The sequence below is a fragment of the Gasterosteus aculeatus genome, chromosome 16 (genome assembly GCF_964276395.1).
Source record: "Gasterosteus aculeatus chromosome 16, fGasAcu3.hap1.1, whole genome shotgun sequence".
NCBI lineage: Eukaryota > Metazoa > Chordata > Actinopteri > Perciformes > Gasterosteidae > Gasterosteus > Gasterosteus aculeatus.
The window spans coordinates 6367548-6390581 of NC_135704.1; positions in this window are offsets into that span (position 1 = coordinate 6367548).

The following is a 23034-nucleotide window of genomic DNA, read 5'->3' on the forward strand; positions in this document are numbered from 1 at the left end:
GAGAGAACTGGGATGGATGGTAATCTAAATCTGATAATATTTGTGTACCTTGCAACTGAGCGTGTAGGTAAAACATGATGTCACAGACCCTCAATCCCTTTTTTCATATCTGGGTTTATTACCTTGCATCGTACATGTCACTGAGTTGCAGACTAGAATTCTATTCTAAGACGCCCAGCATAGGTCATCATTGACAAATTGATTTATGAAAAAATACAATACATTGGACCTGCAAGTACCTTTGCATTTTGAACAGAAAAAATACTTTTGTACATTTTCTGTCTGTTCCCTTCACCAAATCGGAAATTCCTGGGTTGTACATCCGTGTCAGTGGGAAAATGTGTCTTTCACTCTGTGGTGCTACCTGTCACAACCATGTAACAAAAGGAGTAGGTTTTGTGATGAAGAGTTTGGGTCCTGATGGACCACAGCCCACTGCCAAAGAAAGTCATAAGCTACAGTCTGTCCTTGACCTTGGCAGTGGCAGCAGCATACAAGAATCTTAAGGACACGGAAAGACTCAGTAATTGCAATGTAGAAGGGGACCAACATTGTCTTTGGCATGAAGTACTTCTTCAGTGTGATATGAGGTATGAGTGATGCTGGTGCATTCAGTGAGGTACTGTGAGCCGACCCGGGAGCCACAGTAGATGATGCGGTGGTTTGGGGCCACATAGTTACCGAAATCCACAACCATCTCCACTGAATTCTGACAGTGAACACTCAAAGCACTTAACAATACAACCAGTATTCCACCATTTACACAGATGAATACACTGATAGAAGAGTGAGTGTTGTGGTGGGGTGCGGATAGCTCAGCTGCAGAGGGGGAACCGAGCAAGGGGTGGTTCAGGGAACGGTGCCGGGATGAGGTCTAATCGGCCCCAGCTGAGCTTAATTGTGTGTGTGTGTGTGTGTGTGTCTCCCTCCCCAATAAAAGGCAGTAGGGACTGAGAAACAGGAGGAGGAGGAATGAAGAGTGTGACCGGCGAGAACGATATGTGCAAGAGTGCTCAATAAAAATAATTGTTAAACCGAACAATCCGTGTCGCTGCTTTCTACGTCCCAGATTCACGGGTTAACGCAGAACACGTTACAGTGAGTAAATGAATATTTTTGTTATTATGCTGCATTTGTGACTGGATTAAGAAGGCTCTAAAAAACGATGTTCTTTAAAACAAGTAACTATGTTACTATATATTGCTATGTGTCACTAGTTAATACTTAGATAATACATTTGCAGTTTAGATTTATCATTTTACTAGCGAGTGTTGATTTCTTTAGGACATTTTCTTGACATTGCAACCCTGCTATTGACTGGTTGTCTCATCTGTGTCATGAAAAGAAAGCGGTTTCGCTAACAAAATCATTCTGGATGGATTTTTTGTGACAAACAGATCAATGAAGTTAGATGCTGATACGCCTTAAGGATTAGATCGTGAGCACATGCACTGTATAGGAGATGAAGATGGGAAAGATGGACTCACAAGAAACATTATGATAAAAAAAAGAGAAGTAGGCTGACAAGAATGTTCAAATATCCCAACTTCCTTTCCGATAAGGCCCTGTCTCCGTCACTGCCAAGCAACTGACAAAGCTGACAACCTTGGACCACTGTTAGTCATCAGATACAGTAATGGGAAGATTGACTGGAAATTTGTGCTACAACATACCCTGAAGCGTACTTACCCACCAGAGCTTAAGAGAAGAAGCTGACTGCCTCCTGTATTGTTTTTGGGAAGCTCGCCTCTGCATAAACACGGCCAGAAACTGCGGTGTCTTTCCTTTATGGCAAGTTGGGCATCTTCATCTCTTTTGGGGAAATTACCTCAAAGAAATTGTTCATTGTGCAGCAGTCACATCTCACAAAAACTACACACTTCAAATAGTTGTATTGTCTACGTGAATTTGTGTTTGAACTCATGCAGAGCCGGCTGTGTCTAAGCATTATTGTGTATGTGTTAGTGGATTTGATAGAGAATCACGGTGTGCTCACTCCAATCAATATTTCATTAATATATGAAAAGGGGAGGAGCACAGAAAAGACAATTGCTGAAATTTGCTCAATATCATTCTAGGCCACAATACGGCCCAGGAGTGCAAACACTCTCCATGCCGTGTAGTCGCCTCCTGCAGCTCAGCTCCTTTGGATCAAGGTTGCGGGTGTTCTGCTTGGCAAACATCTCATTACAAGCTATTTTTTACACATTTAAGTTTACCACTATTCCAATTAGTCTAAAGGAAAGCTTTTCCCAGGTAATGTTGTCAACTTCATTTGAACAAAAACATGTAAAAATAAAAAGTACCACTTGACATGGCTGTTCTAATAAGTCTATGTGTTACCAACTCAGTACTTCATTTAAGTGTATAATGATTTCCCCTAACAGTTTAACAGGGGGGGCGGGGTGCCCCTCCCCCTTGAAAAAGTTTGGAATAAAACAAAAAAAAAGGTGCAGCGTCCAGATTGGCTGGCTTGAAGCATTAAGCATATACTGAGAGCGATGGAGCAAAGACAAACAGGTGGGGACAGATCGCCATTGTCAAGTAGTGACGGAGGTTGGGGTATGCATTGGGGGGGGAGGGGGTGGCATTGTAATGAGCACAAATAGTAAAGCAGATCGTCTCTAGTCAAAAATGAGCTGCCAAGGCCCGAATTCCTTGTACCCAACAACGCCTGGAAGGACAAGAAGAAGCCACAGTGATTCATAGGTTACAGTTGTGAGGATGTGACTCCAAAAGGCCTATTGTTGGACATTTATGCTCACCACAATGCGGCAACGGAGCCTGACAAAGCAATTGGCAAACGCCATGGCTACAGTTGGTCCGTTGAGGCAACGTCACTGCATTGGGTTTCTTTAGAAAACAAAAACACAATGAGGTCTGGTTGAAAAACATTTGTTGATAGTTTGTAAATGTTGTTAAAAAGAAAGGGTACCAGAGAGCCCACACACAGACTTCCAAACGGTCCAGTAGATTGAACAATGTCTTTCTGTTTTTGTGTGAGACTGATGGTGTGGAAATGTGGAACCAGCCTTCAAGAATTAACAAGCTCACACTGGGGGGAGTGTTGGAGGACACAAAGCTCAGCGACAGCAGGGGAGCGACAAAGTCAAATATCCGGCATGTCATTGGGCAAAATGAAATGGCCGACAGGATGTTAAGAACCACTAGACTCTTAAGGCACTTTTCCTCCATTAGACATCAATTCATTGTCACACTTAAAGTCTGAATTGGTATTTGATGAGAGCGCGGTTATGTAGGCCTTTTGATCCGCCCCTCTGTGTTAGTATAAATGTTCCACTAACTTGGAATAAGACTTAGACACATATGGGAGGCATTTGGACACTGCCAGCTCAAGAAAAGTAGAAGTTCCTTGAATTCCTCCTAAGTGGCATCCCTGTCTGAAGCAAAGAAACCATCAAAGAGCCACTTTATTATTATTACGCTCACCAAAGCTTAACCTTAGTCAAACATTCCCCTTTACGCAACACTTCATTAAAGGAGTGGTTGACACAAATAAGTGTTGTTTTCTTACATCTCATTGTCTAATTGTCACGTTTACACAGAGGTTGGATTTTCAACAAGTGGAAATGTTATAACAATTGTAATAACTGTTGATTTGCAACTCGTGTCTTGCTGTTTTGATACCGCTTTGCCCCAGATGTTCATGTTGCCATGTTATATACAGATGTTGCTTACCTTAGATTGTCCCTTCTTTAATTCGGAGACGGCCGCATGGGGCCTTTTCTCCGTTAGTTCTGCCCGTAATCCTCCATCATTGAATCTCTCAGAAAAGTCTGCTGAACGGGACAGAACACGAAGAGGACTGCTGACAGATCATTGGCAGCGGATGATGCCAAAAAGTTGTTTCGTCTCAACTGGCGTGAGAAATGAAAGTAAATAGGAGTTAATTTGATGATAAATCTATTTTGTAAATTCTTTCAAACCAAATGAAAGATTCATCTTAATATGGAAGCGGCAAGAATGGAAAACAATAACTGTTTATTAAAGTTATTGCTCTTTTTAAGCACGTTATACAGTGCGGATTGCTGTAGCTGTGTTCCTACAGAGCTTTGGAGCAGAAACATTTCAACAGTGTCAACTGTTTATTTTCTGTGACCAGCTGCAAGCCTGATTCATTTGAGGAGTTGTTTGTTAGGAGTCACAGCACAAATGTAAACTAGATTCCATTTATTTTGTCAAGTTCAACAAAAGGACTGAGTTTTAACGATACAAATAGTATCAAATGATATAATACGCTCTATAAGCCAACTCTTTGACGCCTTTCAGCCCATAGTTAGTACCGATCATGGTCCAAATTCCTTTTTTTATCTATGTGTATTTAATATTATCAAAACTGCCTTGGCAGGAGGAAAATATTATGTTTGATGGGGGTGCTTTGTCAGAGGTGAAAAGTCATTGCTATTTTGTTTATTGCTTTGTATCCACTGTGATGTCTTGATCATGGCCATATTGATAAAGAGGATTAAGTGAAGACATGAAGACAGGCCAAAGGGAAATATCCAGCCTGGGTCTGTCCAGACGTGACCTTTTTCTGTAGAACGATATACCCATTACCAGCCACCAGATACTCGTTTGTTTTGTGTATTTAATTGATTTCTGGACAATAAATGTTTGTGCTGCATTCTGCATCTACTGTATGTAACTTTTTGGTGTCATGGAAGCCCATCTAGTAGATTTTTTTACACTCACAATAACTTCATTCAGTCATTACTGCACTCTAAACCTGTAGTTTGAAAGATACATACACTAGGAGTGGGATTATGCTGCATTTGTGCGACAAACACACTGCATCGCCTCTATTTATTACTCTATGTCTGATTTTATAGAGAACACCTGGTGTATGTATCTCCTAAAGGGCTGTAAACCCATTTTACGTTGTTATATTGTTCACATTTGGGTGCTGTGTTTGTGTGCCATGCCAGTTTTAAATGAATGCTGTTTTATGATGTTATTTCTTTGGCAAAATCAGCAGCAATTACTTATCTGGATGAGTCACATTTTGACAGGCTTCACAGCCTCGTAAAGCATGTGCAATCCTTTTTTGGAATATCATGGGTTTTTTTCTCCAAATAATGAGTTGCTTCCTTTGGCTTGTTAAAGAAAAAATTTGCTGCAGGTTTGAGAAAGTAAACGGCCACATAGTGTATTAAATGATACATTTGTCCTACGACAGATATTATTTGCCGGGAAATACTTCCGACCATGAGATCAGACCAAAAGAATTTCATCTATTTCTTAAAAGTTAGGATAAAATTGTTCCAAATTTGTTTTGTTAGGGAGAAATATTAATGAGCAGACTTGTAAACATAGTTGGAGAAAGGAAGCAATAAAGGATAGCATTACATCAGTGTATTAACCTACTTCACCACAGGAATCTGCCAGACCGTCAGGGAAAATTACCAAGTTGCCTTTCTTTTTTCCCTTAGTGTGACATCGTGTTTGTGTCAGCTACATTTTTAGGGATGTGGCTATTTTAACTGTGTTTCACAGACAAACAATGTTGAGCCACATGCCTCCATCTAAATATAATTTTCAGCCAAGCTATTGTAGTGATGGCTGGAAGGGTTAAATGTTTTTATGATAATGTTTAAATGACAATATGAGACGGGTTGTTGTTAAACAACATAATGAAGTAACAGCTGTGTCACTCTCATTCACACTCGCCCCCAATATTTGTGGTCTTTAACTGTTTTTGGTGAATGCATGATCGTGTGTTTAAGCCCATTGAAGTTATTTTTACTTTGACCCACCTCCTGCAATACAAAGATATTTGCCGTCTCTATTTGATGTGTGCGTTGAACGAGATCTTTTCATGATCTATCATTATGTTCTTCTGAAAAGGGTGTTTGCGGCGTTATAGATGGAGGTGTGACAAGGAGTCCCACTCAGAGCACACACAAAATGAGACCTTTGAGTTCACATACTTGCATTCCTTCATAAACCTTCCATCCAAGGCATTGGAAGCTTGTTGGAAGATAATAGTGAGGTGGCAAGGTCATGAAAGTTTAGTGCAAACACATGAGAAAAGAGCTTGTGCACTCATGAGACACACTACATACTTGGTTTTCAATCAGTTGTTGCGCAAACAGACAATGCATTATCTTTAGGTGAGATCTGAATGTGCGTAATATCTATTGCGGGTTCCTCTAGAAATGAACGTTATTTGTCTGACAAAACAAAAGGCGCTTAAAAAAAAGTAAACCAGTTCATATTGTTGTGCTCATTGTTAAGTGCAAAAATGAGCCGTAACAACAATCCAAAGAACATAGCGAACACAAAGAACACGTAATTCATGTGTTTTTAACGCTCAGTTAAACACAGGAGGGTTGTTTTTGTTTTGCTATAACCCTTGAGTGACAGCACCACAACAGGATTCAGACACTTGCATGTAGACAGGCAGACCGATTCTTCCCAGAAACCCTCATTTGGAGATTCTAATTGGTTTGAAAAACAAATCCAGCAGAGTTACATGTTGAGTCACAAGCAGTTTTTGTAGCAGCAGGAAGAAACGGGATGAACTGAAGCAGCTCTGAATGTAACGACAACAGCAGTCTTTGAAGGGATTTCTCATACGGAGTGGGAGATAATAGCTGGAGTAACCCTTCCTCAGCCAGTTTATGATTTAAGGTGATCAGTAGCTGTGGCTGTCGATCATGTGGCCCATGGACACCGGCCCTTGCTAGCGAGGAGGACGTTTCGATACCGGAGCCTCGACACTGATGATGAGCCCCGTTCCAGCCTGTTCACTATTTTGTGTTGTGTCATTGTAAATGTTGGTGTTCATTCTGTACATTTTGGCAAACCGTAATACCTTAAATCTTGACGTTTTTGATACAAAAATATGCTTTATGCCAAGAATCAAAATGCCACTTGGTTAACATTGTGAAATGATTGGTTAAGTTTAAGCAAAACAAAAGTACTCGGTTCAAGTTGAAAAAAAACCATCATGGTCTGTGCTACAAAAATAATGTACCAACCCCAATATATTACGCAATCATCCTTGACGTCAATAGCCTTTCTAAAGCTCTGGCCGCAGCCTAAGACTCAAGCAGATCTGTTTACACTGTGTTTTATCCACACATCCAAAAGTTGGCCTGCTTAACAGAATTCTGTCCTACTAGATTCAATAATATTGAAATGAAAAGTTTTCTTCATAATATTAAACATAATAATAATCATTTCAAATAACACATCTTTTACTTTGCCTTTCAAATGGTAGGATTTCTTTAAAATACTGTCCTGTGTGTGCTGAGGATGGGGCTTGAGTTATCATTGTAAAAATAATATGCATACATAACAATTCCCCCGAAGAATCCTTTTTTCTCTCCACATTGCTTCAAGATGCACAGATAAAATCCTCAACCAAAGATCTGAGGAACATGGCCCACTTGGTTCAAACAGCCATGAAATTGTAGCAGAGCCAGATAAGACCTGATTTGACTTGTCAGGTTTGCTGCTTAAAAGCACGTTCAGCAGCACCACCTGCATCCTCCAACTCCAACTGTCTCAGCACTCATCCCCCTCCCTGGGAAAAGCTGAATATGCACTTTCTCTCCTCACATCTGTGACCTCTTGTGCCTGAATGAATGCCGTCTGCTCCCTCTATTTCCATTTCAAACACACACATAGACAAGCACTGAGGCACCAACATGCACACACATGCAGACACACACTCCTTTTGGTGTTTATTTTCCCCAGCCTGCGACTGACAAACACAAACACAGATGTGCATGCACACTCCTGCAACTTAAAACGTCTATTCCCCCTTTCGACCAGTGTGTGGTTTTAACTTGAACCTGAGTCTCAATGGCTTCTATTTAGCTGGAGAACCATTTTCCAAATTTCCATTTCCATTTCCATTGGTCTAGAAGTCAAGTCATCTCGATAAAACATGACGATAATTTGTTACTGAATTTAGATTTGGAATCGCGGTCCGTTTTCTGCCATGTGTTATGCTTCACTTTGAATTAATGCGAGTTCTTATTTTTGGTCAGGCACAGCGTTGATGTAATGCAATGACTAGCGTTTTTACTTAAATAATAAGAAAAAAGGTTGAACAGCTAATTGATTATTGCCTATTCTCTAAACCTAAGTGGGTTGTTGCCAGAGTGGTACCTTAGAAATTGGGAGTGGAAATATGTTTCCCAGTCAGAAATCATTGAACCGTAACTTCGCCTTTTAATAGCCACTTTATTTTGATCAAGATCTAAACACATGCAGTGTTAATGAATTCTTAACAATACAATCAAATAAACAAATACAATCACTGCATTCATTGCAATCTGCATGAAATGATTGAAGCTAATATCTATTATTCCCGATGATAAATTGGCCAGTGTAAAAAAACAACTTGCAAACACAAGAACAGCTGCAGTGCAGACACACTATTCTCAGAATGATCCCTCGAGACACTTCTGCCATGTAACACAATCATGAAGCTTAAGCAAGACTATGATCTGTATTTAAACTGGATCAGGAAACCCAGAGCCTCTGTTGTAAACAGCCACAATTACTTCCGATAGTCCAAAGAAAGGCAGCAGTCTACTTTCCAGCACACTGGGAAAGGCCCCCCTATGGAGGCTTTGGTAGATACCCCCCCCCCCCCCCCCCCCGTGCTCCTTATTATTACTACAGGTGTCCATGACTATGAAAGAATAATGCTTACGCTATTAGAACAATCAAGCATCATTGGTTTGGCTCTCATATGTTGATCTCGTGACTTCTAAAATAAAATACTTTACTTAATAAATTGGTTGCTCCAATTTCAACAATGACAACAGCATGATTCTGCTCTTTGATTAAGAACACTGAAACGTAATCAAATATCTTACTCTTGATGTATAACTTTAAAGTTCATGGCAGGTCGTTATATGTTCTCATTGACTGGTTATGTTAAACACTTTTTTTTTCTCAAAAAAAGAACTACCTATTTTTTTATGACCAATAATAATCTGTTTATTCCTCAAGTTATCATTTACCGGTGCTGTATGGCTGTACTGAATAGTACACATAGAAAAGCAGCTTTGTGTAGCAGCACAGAATATCCGTAAATAACTAAGATGATGCCATACACCCATAGTCCAAACCCTTACATTGCAGATACCGGATTCTGCTAAAGGCTTAGAATTAATCCTGCAATGGATTTTGCTCTTCCTCTGGTAATAACCACATACAAACTAAATTTGGAAACCAGACTTCAGATCTGTTTTGTCTCACTGTTCAATGGCCAACAGAATAATGGTGCATTTTTAGCAAGGCAGCTCACATGTAGACTGTACAAGGAGGACATTGAATTTTTTAGTTCAAACATGTTTCTGATTATCCATTCAGTGAGTGTTTCATTCAGGCCTCCCATTGCAGTCTTTCATTACCGTTTCAAGGGTCTTGAACTCATCCTCTACTAAATGACAAATCCAGGTATATCCAAATTTGAATAGTGCTACATAAGAGAAGAAAACCACAGGAAGCGCATTTGGTTTCAGTTGGGAGAGATACATCAATATACTTTCACAACCTGCAAGTTCTAAAACCGAAGGCCAATTTGTGAAGTGGCATTCCCTGTTCCAGACTGATATTGTTTGTGACTGAGTGCATCCTTGCCAGAGCTTCCCCTTATCCAAGTGCAGCACAATGAAACATAGCAGGGCAAAGGACCAGAAAATGATGTCATTCACTAAGAACCTAATCCATGACCAGGATGTTGAAAGATCTCCCCTTCCTCCTTCCTTTGTAACAGAATTAAACGAACAAGGGCCATCACCAAAACCAACTCGAGGAAAAAGAGATCTTCTCTTGTATAGGACGGACTGAAATGAACTGCTTTAAGAATCCCTGACTCAATCAATGGTGCTCCGAAGGATAAGTGAGGGCTGCTTTCCATTTGCGCTAACAAACTGAGGCATTCCACCGAGCCACACCACTCAAAGTTCGTTCAAACGATAATAGGTTATTGCTCACAAGGCAACCTCTTCATCTTTCGTCAACCTGGACTCAATTCCAACACGCAAAGTACCATCGCTTGGCCGGTGCCCTCAAGCACCAAGGCCCCTTTTCAGCTTCTGAGTGACGCAATGGGCTCGCAAACAAACTCCAATCTAAACCCATCTACATCAGTCTAAGACAGTTAGAGGAACTGACGTAAATGAAATACCATCAAAGTCCGTGCTGGAGAAGAGTGGGAGGGGACGAGGAACAGGTCAAACAAAGCCACGACCCCAAAATAACCAGGTTGCTTTTGTTACCTAAACCTAACCGAGTGATTTTCTTGTGAGAGTAAATCTAAAAGTTGTATGCAGAGAGGCTGTATACATGTGGTGAGAAGATACTTGACACAGCGTCCCTGTGTTCCAAAGCCGACACTAGAGGGGGAGTTTTCAGTATCGCCATTGAATGAGATTCTGTGATTGAAGACTTGAGAATGAGAATTTGTTAGCAGAGCACAGTGCAGAAAAAGGGCAATATGCTATTGTCACATACAGCTGTGATCTTATTGGTTGCACATCATATGACAGCGCCAAATGAGGTGTAAGTTGGAAAAATCTGTGGCAGTTTTTTTTAGGATTCCGCCATGCCAATTTGGACCTGCTGGTATGAAAACAATGGCACGGCCCGCACAGAGCAGATCTAATATCATGTGGGTAACTTAAGAACTACAAATTCAACACTGCAACGGAGCTGTCTTTATTTTTTAGGTTTGGTCTATCATGCGTTTCTGCATACTATTTCTTCCACAATTTCTGGCTTGGTGCATGAAGAAAATACTGCGTCGTGGATTGCATCGAAAAACGGATGTAAATTGCGAGATGCTGAGGCATCCAGTATGGAGGTAATTCCCATGGGTAGGTCTAAAAGCTAGTATTCATATGTTTCATAACATGTAATGATTGTACATGCCTTAAATGTAAAATTGGTTTGTCATTCCTTTGCTGTTGTAAATGTTAAAAATGGTAATACGGTGAATACAATATTTGTGTTTAGGTTACCAGAGAAAACTTTTCTGTACAGAAAATATGTACAGTTACAGTTTTAACATTTTAGTGATACATCTGAATGTTGATTTGAATGATTAAAACAGTATCTTGTTTCTACAATGCAGTTTGCACCCTGACATGAAGACAAATACAATCGGATTGCTCGATTCAGTACCAACAGCACACTTGACACCTGTTGATGTTAATTCCAGATGCTTTGCGTGCAGAGATGGGGCATTGTCCTGCTGTGTCCTGTCTTGGCGTTAAAGGGCCCAGAGTACAGGAAGTGGAGATGGAGATTACAACACTAGAAGCGGGGCCACATGCACAAGGTCAAAACCGGTGTTTAATAAAAGCTACATAACTCTTTAATAACAATAATCAGTATATCTCAGATATCTGTGTAGGCCACAGATCCCTTCCCCTGAGTTATTATTTTCCGCATGACATATTCCAAAACATTTTTATGTGATGCCTCGGTGTACTTGACGTCTACTTATAGAACATACAACATCTACTTATAGGACATGTTTACCCACATTCTTTTTGGGAGTGCTTCGATACCGTGTGTGTGTTTGAGGCATCAGTGTCTCACCCGGTTTGTGTGTGTGTTTGTGCATGTAAAGAGAGAAGGTACGTAAATTAGAGATATGCACAAGTTCAGTGGGCTTGTGGGGTTAACCTCTGATTAAATGCACAGCTCCAGTCGGTTGCGGCGATGGGCACGCTACTGTAATTTTGCAGCTGCTTGATTTCAGCACATGACACATCCAGTGCAATTGGCCTTCCGACCGCACACCAAAGCATTTAAAATAGTGTTCGTTTCTCAGACCTCTTTCCTGTCAACAAAACAATATGAGGAGTTATTAATAATGTGTTTTCCTCTCAACTGGTAACATGTTGTAAAACTAAAAATAAATGTCTTGCGTAGTTACTGTTTTTCTTCTTTTTTTGTCTCCTGTTGTGTCTTTTCAAATGGTTTTGCCCTGTTGCACGCCCGGATTTGCTGTTAATCTCATGCTTTTAAAGATGGGCTGAAGAGAGAGTGTCTGTTTGTGTGTGTCTGTGTTTGTTTCTAGGAGTGAGTGGAAAGAAATCTTTTCTAATGGCACAGCAAAGTATCGGTGACTCAGCAAGCAATAAGCCTTAATCCTGAGTCCAAACAATGGTCTTTACTATTCACTTGTTTGGTTTTCATGCTGTCAGTTATCCAGTAGATTAACCAAAAACACTCTCCTCTCCTCCTGCGTCAAACTACATGAGAAACGTCTCCCTTGGGAGGAATTCATTCCATCACCTCGACGCATAAAGAAATTTTACTTTACTTCCACATAGCAAGATCTGCAAAACTTAATCCCAAATCGGATTTGTGCGCTGTGCCGTGAGATGTGTTTAATCACACAGATCCCGACAAGTTGCAAGTGGCGGGCCTCCGTAAAACACACCAGATGGAGATGTCCGTTTGACGTAGTTTGATAGTAGACAGATATGGAGTGTCGCAATGCTGACTGACTGAACCTAATATGTTGCCTAATGACCGTGGCGCCTTGACAGTAGCACTGTGGTTAAAATGTCAAATTACATATTACGTCGTGAATCAACATTACATTTTTAGTCCAACACTCTCTCTTTAAGAGCCACATACTGAACAAGCTGAGCAAGCTGGAAGGTTAAGCTTAGGATAAAATGTTAGCTCATAACTTTATGCAGAGCGTTATGCGACGAAGGTGGATTTGTACAACTCAATCGAGGGGACCAAAGACGAGTGTAAAAGGATAAAAACTCCAGAAGGTTTTGATGCTGTGCTTCCGGACTCCTTTGAATGTGTTCGACTTAAGAGATAATTAAAAGTGAAATGGTGGGCAGGGAGCTCCTTCAGGCCTGTGGACTGGCTGACAGGAGGATGGAGACCGGCCAAAGGTCCTGACCTGCCTCACGCCAACAGCTCCGTGACGGGGCGAGGCTCCTCTGTGCTGCACAGCCATGAAAACCTAAGCTCCTTAAATGTCACCAGAAGACCAGTGTAGTTCACAGACACGTCCACGCCTGGATTAAATGATGAGTAAATCTTCTCCCATGTCTGATTGTATGGATATGTGTTAAAAATGTATGAGATAGCAAAGGTTTTAGAAGTGAGCAGGACTAAACCTTTTAGTGAGTTTAATATTCATTATCAGTTAGATTTTGTCAGTTAATTTCTGCTACATATTGATCCTGCATGTGATTTTACATACCTATTTAGTGTTGTAGTTTATTTCAAAACCACTTAAACTTCAGTTGCATCTGTATTATGTCTCAATTTGCTAATCATAGATCATCGGCCATGGCTGAATGATTAAGAAATGATGAAAATATAGTTTATTGTGTTTCTTCCCAATATATTTTTCTTTTCTGACAATTCTATAAACCACAGCATTGACACGTCACAGGTGAAGGGGTTGATTTCATGGTATCTCATGAGATGGTAACAACCATTCAGAGATTATTGCATCTGAAAGGAGTGCCGTGCCAGACCTTGTCCTACTTGACACATCATGGATCGGTTTTACAAATTAATCGAGGAGGATGATGAGGCCACTGGGCTCTTTTTCCCAACATCATCTCCCCCTCCCACTCCCTCTTTTAGTATTCCCCTGTGGAGACTCTTGCCACCCAGAGCTCGATACAGAAACAGTAAATGAGGTTCCCCCTGACGTCTCCAAAGTATCAGGGTGTGCCGAATGGTAGTGGCATGCGAAGTGAGTCTAAAGCAGGGCCTGAACTTTTGAACCTGTCACCTCGCCTTTCTTCCCCTGCAAGTGCATGTGGACTCTGACTGCCTTTGTGTTACAGGCTGAAGATAGAATCGGAGAGGTTGGACTTTGGGTGAACTTTTCTCATTAACCTAATTCCCCTCCCAAAGACACTCACACAGGCACATACATTTAACTACCTCCCTTATTTATTTACATCTGACATGCGATTCATTCAAAATATAATTTAATACATATGCTTTGGGTTACTTACATTATTAAGTTATTAAAGCTCTAGCTTAAATTCAGTGAGAAAGACTCAAATCACTCCTCACTCAGTAGTTTGTTGCAGTCATTGTTCAGGGCTGTCGATCACAATATCAGCTGTTAAGACCTGCTCCTTTATCCAATAAGCACAACGAAACAATTCCATCGTTAGCCCATCAATGTGCTGCTTTCTGCTTGCGCACACCTCCACCATCTTCACCCAGTCTTCGCAGATCCATCAGCTTTATCAATTCATCATTCAATCAACTTGGGGCTCTGGAGTCCACTGGGCGAATTATAGACTCCGTCAAGACTTTACAATCTCATATCAGCTGTTGATAGTAAACAATTATCTGTTCTTCACCTTACTTGTCTCTCCTCATTAAATTCAATTTGTGTGCATGAATAAATAAATGTCGGAAATTTATTTGCATTTGTTTCATAAAATTCAACGGCTAGTTGAGTTCATCTGACCAAATGTATCAAAATATTACTGTTTAGCTTTGTGGTGTCCGGGGCAGAATTTGACAAGAACCTCGTGCTTGTGTTTTTTTGGAAATCAACAATCATAATTGACCTTCTACCTCAGTGGACTTTATTATTATTCTATTCTTTATTCTATGTAACCTGACTTTCTCCTTTTCTCCCACCATAAGTATGTCCAAACTATCAAAGACAGAAACTACACACAATAATTGCTTTTGTAAAATACACAAAAGGCAACATTGTTGAAATACAAAAGAAAATGGAACCATGTCCCTTCTGTTGACAATTTAACAACAACTTTGTGTTCGCCATAAATAAATAAGGAGCCTTGTGGAGGGCTAAACAGAGTAAAGATATGGGATCGGGGGTTGTGGAACAGTTTAACTGTTGGGCTTGGGTTTCAAATCTTGTCTGAACACCTGGGTCTGCATAGTGCTTGGTGGAAGCAGCTGGGACCATTTTTGGCCTGGAGTCCAAAACCTGGCTCTTACTTGGCTGTGCTTTCCAGCCTGTTTCTATCTCGCTGGAAAGTCCTTTTCAGCTGGTGGAAAGTGAGAGGGCTCTTAGAGCCCCACAAGCCTCAATAAATAGTCTCAAATGTCATTGCATGCAGAGTGGGGGATGTCTCAATTAAGCATTTGGGACACACTGGTTGCCATATGTAGTGTGTGAGATACTTTTGTTAGGGCCCGGTTAACAAAATACTTTGCTTGCAAGAGGCTGTTTGAATTTCACCTCCTCTTGAAAAAGCCTATTGTTACTCCATTATTTGGTGTATTATTGAAATGCCTTTCAGTCCTTTTACTTCTTCCTTCCTGGTTAACCCTAAATCAATTAGGCTATTTACTGGGAACCGAGGAAGAAGAGCCATAGATGGGGGTTAAGGATTTCCATCAAATCACCTCACAAATTGGTCTCTGGCAAAGGAGTGGGATTAAGTTCCCTGTCCCAAACAGTTGCAGTCAGTAGTGACTGGGTTGCTTAGTTTGGACAGATGGGATAACTGGGCGGGTCAGCGGAAGCAGGACCAGCTCAGTCTGCTGCTGCTGAAGCCATCTGGAAAAGTGGAATGGGATTCCAAGGCCTGACGAAGAGGTGAAGAAAAGGGCTTTCCCCTCTGGGCCGGCCGAGCCTCGCGGTGATTTGCACCAGAGTAAATAGGGCTCTGTGAGAAGAGCTACTCTTTCTCTCCAAGCAGGCGTCCTGAGATGTCTTCAGCATTTCCTCGTCCCTTTCTTCACCCCGCAACATCCATCCCCATTATTCCCTATATCTGGCTGCGTCTGGCTTCCTCTCTGAGGTGCATTCACTTTGCTTGTCTTGACTGCTCTTTCCTCTTTGTTTGTCTCCAGGACTTTTTCTTTTCGTCTTCCAAACTAAATGTGTTGACAGTGAAAGAAATCAAATTCTTCTCCCAGAAGTGTTCAGCTTCCTCTTGTATTCTGACTTGCAGTTCAAAAGCCCCTAAAAATGCTATTTCATTATACTTTGAACTCCTATCAAAATTTAAAGTCATGCTAATTGTGCTTGGGATAGTGCCCTTCACTGCATCGGATGAAATCAGGGATGATTCCAAAAGAAAAGCTCAGGGAAGCAGCTGTCTCTATCTGTCTGTCTCTCTGTCTGAGGTGATTACAAGCCGGGCCAGCCAGTAAATGCAAAACAATTGTCTGAAAATAACACAGACACAGCCTTAATCTCCCTTTCTTTGCCTTGCTTAACCTTCCTCTTGTGTTAGCTTTCCGTTACCATCTCTTATGTTAACGGGTCGTTTTTCACCCATATCTGAAATCAGCTGTAAAATACAATAAAACAGTTATCTACTATCCAACACCTGAATGATGGTCTTGTAAATATGAGCTTGTTGAGTAATCTATACCTCTGCTGAAGAGCAACAGATACCCAGTCCTTTTCTATGGTGACCATGTGGTTCTGATTCTGAACTCCACTGATTCTGTACTTCTGTAATCACTTGTACTTCATATTTTTCAAAATGAAGGGCAGAAGTGTTAAAATTACAGCTTCACATTCAAGGTGAACTCGATCTGATGTCTCGGTTTGAAATTTGATTTTAACCATTCAAATAGATACAGTATGCATCTCATATAGGTGCATTTAATTTCAGTGATTGTACATTAAACATCCTTTGGACCATACATAGATATATTGTGTTCTTACACCCTAGACATAACGGCAGTATATTGTCTTCTTATTTTAACTGTATGATAAAAAGGTATCGTCTATTTTGAAGAACATATTTGGACAGCAGACAGAAGAGAGATTTGTTAGTATCTGAATGTCAAAACTACACAAATCTATTTACATCTAAATTAATAAAAAGTTTTAGGTATTTGCATAAAAGAAAGCCATGCAAAGCAGACCTTCAATGGGTGACCTCAGATGGGCTATGATAGGGTTCGTAAGCAGGGGTGGGGGGAGGGTAAATTTGGGAACAGAATGTACTGTACTTGTTTTGGCCTGACGCTGAGCATTTCAAGGCTTTTTCATGGTTAGAAGTGCTTTAAGACTCCAATATCCCTATTCAAATGCAATAGTCCAGCAGAGCTTTAGTCTGTTGCGCTTGTCTTCAGCTGTTTGGGGTCTATAATGTGAGAGCCCTGGGCTCCTATCAGCCTCCCTTTGTTTCGTCCCACAGAGAGGCTCCTGTTGATGACTTATTTTGGAAACCAGAAGCACGGGTCTCTCAGCACTCAGGACAAGATGGCGAGTGACAGAGTCTGGCTGGCCCCTTAAGTGTGTGAAAACTTGGAGCCTGTTAACAGCTTTTGGGAACACATCCAAAAAATGGCTGTTATTATGACTGTTTGTTTATATGTCTCCATTATTTTTGATTTGTTTTGTATTTCTTGGTAGAACATGTTTTCATCATGCTCAGCAGGGATTTACATTGATGAAGCAGGAGAACACAGTTTACTATTTAGTGCAGCACTTCTCGTGATGATGTGCTATTGTGTTCCTGTGTTAGTCTCACTAGGCTGTGTTGGGTTTGAGGTATTGCCTGTTTTCAGTGTTGTTGAAAGGAAGCTTGTGCGTGGTGTCATGGGAAATGCAAATGTGGTACCAGCTGTGTAGGAAAATAACAATGCAATGCAATTCAAATTGCGTATGCAAATAGAGTATGCAAATATTTGTGTTGCATTTGAACTAATATTCACAGCTCACAAATTCTGCAAAAATACAAGAAACTATATTTGTGCACAAACCTAGAGCTGGGCAAATAGAATGTCTTATCTGTTTTTACGATTAGTGCACCATTTGGAAATGGTTCAAAAACGATTTTAAAATTCACAATTAGTACATGTGAGTATTTAATAGCTGCAAACAGCAATGAACGGACCCTCATCCGTTTGTGCACAGGACGCCGTAAACGGCTGAGAATTCCTGTGACCATCGGACAAAGTGGTTTAGAAAACAGGTTTGTTTTTTTTCTCCTAAAATTGGTGTGTTTGATGCTGAAAATGCAAGCGCTGCGAATGGCGTGTGATGCCACCCAACACACATCAACATGCCTTATGTTATATATAAAGTGTCAACAACAACATGTAAATGTTATCCAGATTGGAAGTTGTTTCCCAGATCACAAGGACTAGGAGGAATTGTCTCTTACACATCCTTTGGCCATGATTATTGTTATAAGTATGGCAACATTAGGACAAAATTCCAAAATTCAAAGTCCAGTGGAGATACATGAGCATGTGGTCTAATGAGGTGTCATGTAATATTATATTTATGCCTTTCTATTAAGTGTAAAGCTTTTACTTTAACTAACTTTTTTTTTGAAAAACCTTTCGCTAATGTTTCTGCAAACATTTTTCTAAACTTTTCCTTTCATTACTGGGAGGTAACTTTCCTCCCCTTTTGCTAATCTTCACCAGGTTATTTTTCTAACTTGTTGCTGCTAAAATTGCCCCTAATAAAAAACTTTGATCACTTTTAATGGCGCCATGGCACGACCACGCCATTCCATCAAATGTAGTGCTATTAATAACCAGTCGAAAAGGTCTTTTGATTGTATTGACCAAATGTGTATTGGCTCTGATGAAATCTCTAGGAGGAATTTGTTACAAGTATAGTCCCTATAACTGACCAAAAATGAGCACTGGGGCTGCATTTTTTTGTTTTTTTCACAGGATGCCATGTGGACATATACAACTGTATTGATCTACAAAGCCACGCAACTTTGGATTTTATTGGTGCATATCTTCTTAAACCAATGAGATGTAAACAAGCTTTTGATGTCAATCGAATGTTGATCCAGAGAAGATTGTTAGCGATTGGAGCTGCCGTTCAGGAGGAGGATGCTACCCAAAGGAATTGAGAGCAGATCTGTGCTCTCACTGTGGAAGGTAACAAGGGTTTGGAGGGTTATTCTAAAAATGTTCTCAGATGAATCAGTAACCTAATAGTATTACATTTAAGTAACGTATTTTGCATTGTAACACTGACAGGCAGCTTTGTGTGAAAATTGTTGTTCTTTTTTTTCTGATCATGTATCTTTCGTGAAACCGTAACTATGCAGTTTTTCTTTTTTGCCTTTCAGCGTATTCCGTCACTCCTTGGGCGTGACAGTAATGGAAGGTAAAGAAATACTTATCTAATTATGCATGTCTTGGCAACAATGTGAAACTGAGTTAAGATATTAAACTTTTGAATCCAACCGAATCACTCTAAAGACTCGACTCCATAACTCTTTCACAATGTAAGCAGGCAAACCTGGTAAAGGATTTATTTCAATCAGAAAATTCTGACTTTGTTTTATTAAGTTGGAGCAGGAAAAGAGGTTTGTGTAAATAAACTACCGTGAAACCCTGCCAGGATCCTAATGGGTCGTCACTGTAGCTGAGGAGGAATACAAGTGATCTTTTTCTTTAGCTAAGAAAAGCTCCTAATTAGTTTCTGTTTGTCTACAATTAATGAAAGCAGGTTTAATGCTATTATGAGAGTGAGTTAAGTTTTCTAGCATGACAAACAACGTTTTAATTAATTCTCAACGGTCTGTGTCTTTAGGGCTAACTCTTATTGGAAGAATAATTTGTTGAAGTGAACATTCCTCCTTTCCAGCCTGACCGAGATACAATTCAATCTTGACATGACTGCACTGCAAGAGCAGATTTTTAAAAAAGTTATGTGTCAAAGTGGCCACAAGGGTTTGTGTTACCATGATTAATGGGATCTTTCATCTGCACGTGTTAGATGTCCGTGTGGAACCCGGTTTCGACGAGTGTACTCAGGGACTGTATGTACTGAGAACTGAACGAACAACTATGTACGTGGACACTTGACGCAGTATTTAGACACCTGCATCCGTTTTTGGATCGTAAATACGTCCTTCGTTAAAAAATGTATTCAAAATTTCCACAGAAATGAATATCAGACTTCATCAGTGCCTGGCCAAATCAAGTGGGAATCTTCCAAAGTCCTTCTTATTACCACATTCCTATTTGTTTTCCTGGACAGCCTTGCTAAGCAACATTTGCAGTCAGATTTAGGTTTGTTTGTTGCTATGATGAAAATCTGTGTTACATCAAAATCTGTTTCCTCATTGATTCTGATTCACCTTAACCCAACCTCAGCTGTAACTCCAATCAATTACCCTCGCCTCTCCTAAAGTTAATAGAACCAAAGCCTCAGAGCTACAGGAAACACATGGTGAACACTGCTTGAAGGCGAAACTGGCTCCAACATGAGGGCTGCAATAAAGCCTCACAGAGACTAAAGCTGACCACATTGAATACATTTTTGCACGTCTGGAAAAGAGGGCCAGTTCCAGATTGTCAATGCCCCAAAAAAAGAGAAATTTGATCCCAATTTCTGTATCAACACTGAAGTGCAGACACTTGTTGTCAAAAGTCTATAAATCAGACCAGAAACTGTTTATTGTCAATTACGTTACTCCTGCAAGAAATTTGGCTCGGTGATTGATGCAACAAAGTTTTCAACAAGATATTCAGGGCATATCTTCTGCCTCCATAAGGGTCTCAACGTGATGACCAAGGTGCTGGTTTCTTTTAGCTATGAAAGTCTGAACAAGGGTCAGCGGTGCTGACAGATTTAACAATGTTTATGTGATGGGAAAAATGGAGATTTGGTACTAAACATCAATACCATGGAGACCATTATCAGTGGTCTGTATTCTGCCAACATGATCAGTGACGTTCATTCTGAATAACCGTAGAATGGAGCTTTTTAGAGTTTTAGTTCAAATTCATTTATAGCCAACAAACATGGACGTGCAATATAGGTGTCATGCCAATGCACTACAAAAGATTCTCAACAGGCGCACGTTTAAGGACGCTTAAAGTCCAGTGCCTTGCAGGATTCATTTCCTTAGTATTATTATCACCCAGCTGCTGGCTTCATCACCACCAGAGGACTGGATGTAGCTTTGATCAACCAATGTTCCACTCTTTTCTGATACGTTCATCTGCCAGCGAAAAGTCAAAGCAGTTGCTATGTGACTCTTTGGAGACTTGTTCACTTTATGCTTCAACGGGAAGGAACCAGAATGTTGTCAAGATATTTAAAGCTTCTGCGAAAGTCATTCATGGGCTATACGGGGCAGCTATCCCCTGCAACCCTTAAAAGACAGTGTGGAAAAGGAAATACTAAATCAAATGGCAGAGTAATACCTTGTTATGATTGCAATTTTAAAAACAAACAGTGTGCAACTCCTACATGTGTGTTCATGCCACCACGGCCTCCTGCTTAGCAGAGGCCGTTTCCTCTGCTCCCATGGCAACCAGTAAGCAAAGCTATCTCTTGTTTCAGAGCACCATTGTTTTGTTTCCCATACTAATCGAGGGACATTATGTTCCCTGCCTCAATACATTTTAAAATAACACCTTCAATGTCAGGCAAATTGTGAAGCAGTTATTTTACCAACCCCCCTCTGCTTTGCTTAAGATAAACTGCCATTTGCAAACCACAACTAGACTCCAGGCACCAATTATTTTCCTTCATTGAAACACATGTCACAATCTCACTGACATTTCACAGCTGTGAATTTATATCATAATGAATAATTCACTTATGTTGCCCATCTGGAAAGTTGGTATGTAAACCCCCTGTGTTTGTCTGACCTTTGTTTTGCTCGGCGATGTGCTGTTTGCTTGGTTTGTGACCTGATTTGCTTTCTCTGTAATGGATTATCTTGTCTGTTTATGGAATTATAAAATTGTTAAATTGCTTCACACCACGTATTTTCCAGTGATGTAAGCATGTGCCTCTTCTACGAACATCAAATTAACTCCAGCTTCCTGCCCAATTAGGGAAAGAGCAGATCTGTTTCACATATGTACGCTCTGAGCATGCAACGCTGGTCAACTCTACAATTAGCATGGAAATTATTTTTGGCACAGTGCAGTTCAAGGATTCCCACATCACTTGATCCTCATACATGTGGAGAATGAATAAATCACAATGATTGTAATTGTATTGTCAGTTTAAGAAAAAGAGATTGTAGTCTTTAGCCATAAGATGACAGGAATTAAAAAAAATGGGTACAGTATATACATTCAATACTGAAAAGGGAATTAGAGAAAGGTCAGCAATATGATTATTCACCAATAAAATATAATTTAGAAAATGTCCACTCATCATGTCCTGATCCAGGGTGAAAGCCTGCATTCAAAGATTCCAAATCTTTGAGAGCAGTGCAACTAAGATACCTTCCTTCAAGGACCTCAAGGGCCAAATGGAATAACAAAGGATCAGTAATATGCTGATATAAGGTGGTGCCAAGTTACGTAAGGCCTATGAGGTAATGAGAAGGACTTTAGGTTCACTGCTAAATTCGATTCAGAGCAGTGAAGCCAGGACAGGAGTAAAATGGGATTGCTGTGGAGTCCTGATAATCTCTCTGCAGAATTTTGCATCTGAGCTAGAACTTTTAGGAATGGTAGAGGATCGGTCAATGGGTTCAGCCCTTTCTTCACAAATCAAATGTCTTGCTAATAATGGATAGTTTCTCATCTATCTTAATAATGATTTAATAGATTTCAAGTCTGATCTCAATGTTCTCTTAAGAATATACACATATATATGACATATAACAGATGCATTTTTAATTTTGCAGGGCATTTTTCATGTTATTTGAACGTATATAGTAGAGATTGAGACAAGAAATGTACAGCTAAAGCAATATCCAATGCTTATTGTTAACGATAGAAGCATTCAATGTACCCTATTTTGAACGGCTTATACATTGTCTTTGATTCGCAGGTGGAAGATCTCACGGAAATACCTTTAAATGGTAAACACATTGGGTCCTTGGTTAATTACGCTTTGTTTAAACTTCAATTTCCACATACCAATTGGAGAATCTTTTTCCCATCATGGATTCCAGAACATGCAGCAAGTTGATTAAATTTCAAGGTAATAAGCCTAGACGTGTAATTGCACCGTTATGTTGTTTATATGATTTAATCACAGGAAGCTCTGTAGACTTGGCCTGATTAAAAACAGGACTTTTTTTTTTACTCACTCATATATCGCTTTCATTTTTACCGTTTTAACATTCTTAATGGCTCATTTAA